The sequence below is a fragment of the Sinocyclocheilus grahami genome, unplaced genomic scaffold (assembly GCF_001515645.1).
Source record: "Sinocyclocheilus grahami isolate Dianchi unplaced genomic scaffold, SAMN03320097.WGS_v1.1 scaffold1037.1, whole genome shotgun sequence".
NCBI classification, from domain to species: Eukaryota; Metazoa; Chordata; class Actinopteri; order Cypriniformes; family Cyprinidae; genus Sinocyclocheilus; species Sinocyclocheilus grahami.
The window spans coordinates 576549-578494 of NW_015506216.1; positions in this window are offsets into that span (position 1 = coordinate 576549).

Genomic DNA, 1946 nt, shown 5'->3' on the forward strand with positions numbered 1-1946 from the left:
AAAGACAGTATAAGTCATTATAATCCATAATTATGTCCCCACTGGATGCAAGGAATGCCTCGTTTGTAATGGGTTTTCATGTTTTTGAATCATCGCTCCGGCCGGACACGGCATCACAGTATGGTGAGGGGCGTAACATTTCCGTCTCACGCTTGAGGTATTCGGCCAATCACAACGCACTGGATAGCTGACCAATTACAGCACACCTCGCTTTTCAGAACGATAAACTTTATAAAAATCGATGCGTTTCAGAAAGGCGGGGCATAGAGGAGCAACAATAATGTACAGTATGTGGAAAATAATGTGTTTTTTAACCTTAAACCGCATAAACACATTTCATTACACCAAATACACAAAATAATGTTATTTTTAGCAACATCATATGACCCCTTTAATTCATATTTAAGAAATTTTTAATAATTTGAAAATGGACAAAAAAAATAAACGTGTAAAATAAACATACTTATACTCTAGAAGACAACTTATTTTTCACAAATAAATAAATATTTAATAAAAATATAATTAAAAATGAAGTAAACACTGTAACCAACAGGGCACTCAGTATTCTGGGAAGTTTGTGTGCATTGGGAATCATATTTTTTCAAATAAAGCCAAGGTAACACTCATTTTACATACAGCACACAGTGAAAATGACATGAATATGACAGTGGGCAAAGGCATAAAGCGCAGCATAATTTGAAATCAGTCACGAGTTTAAAGTTTGTTGATCGCGCGTCTCCAGTGAAGCTGAACTCTCCTTCTGTCCGTATTCAATTCGTACGGACCATAGGACCGACCGTCACAGAACACGCGATCATGCAGGTCACATGCACACTTCACAAGATCTCAACTAGATTCGACTAAGTCTGCAAGGTTTGGGAAATTGGGTCATATGATGCTATTTTAAAGATCATTATTTTGTGTATTTGGTGTAACAGAACATGTTGACATGCTTTAATGTTCAAAAAACACATTATTTTTCAAATACTGTACATTATTGCAGGTCCTCTATGCTCCGCCTCTCTCAAACGCTTCGTTTTCTACAAAGTTCCTCCTTCCGACAAGCGCAGTCTGCTCTGATTGGCCAGCGGACCCAGTGCATTGTGATTGGCCAAACACCGCAAACACATGTCGGAAATGTAACGCCCCTTACCATAATCGCTTCAGCTTTCAAAGTAAGTATCAAGACAGTTAATAATGTCATTAGTTTTACCATCAGTTCAAGCCTGAAAGGGCAACAGAGTCGCGTGACAGACACAGTACACACACACACACACACCCACACACACACACACACACACACACACACATGACGCGTTACTCTGCGCTGCGCAAAACTCCGCAATTTAAGACAAAAGCAAATACTTAAACTAATAACAAAACATACTTACAGTCGCTGATTCAGAAGCGCCAGATTGTCATAGCAAAGTCGGAATTGACCCTTTTGTTTTTTTTTAGAAATAGCCTTTGTGCACAGCCAGCCTTGTACTCTTCTAGGTTCAAAAAACTGTTGTCCATAAAATGCGTTGCACAAATTCGAACATCTGGGTTGTGCTGTTCTGTTGTAAATAAATCTTAACCAATGATTCCTAATTGCATCTACTTCCAGAAGGCCAAATAAAGTACTTTTGCTTTCGCACTGAAATACACAGCGTCTTCCTCACATGGCTGCCTCAACACGACTGCTGTTCCTGAAACCACGCCTTCTTTCTTTGCGTGAACATTTGGGCGCATTATGCTAATATTTCTACATCGTGATGTAGATATGTGGGGGTGTGTTAGAACGAGCCATTTTAGGTAGGCGTGGCTGACTCTTAACTTTTATAAAGAATATCTCTTTGGATTTGAGACTTCAGTCTTTGCAACTTTACAGATCTTCTTTATGCACCAAGAGCTTGTAACACTCCAAAGAGAAAGGAAAACTTTAAATCGCGTCATATGACCCC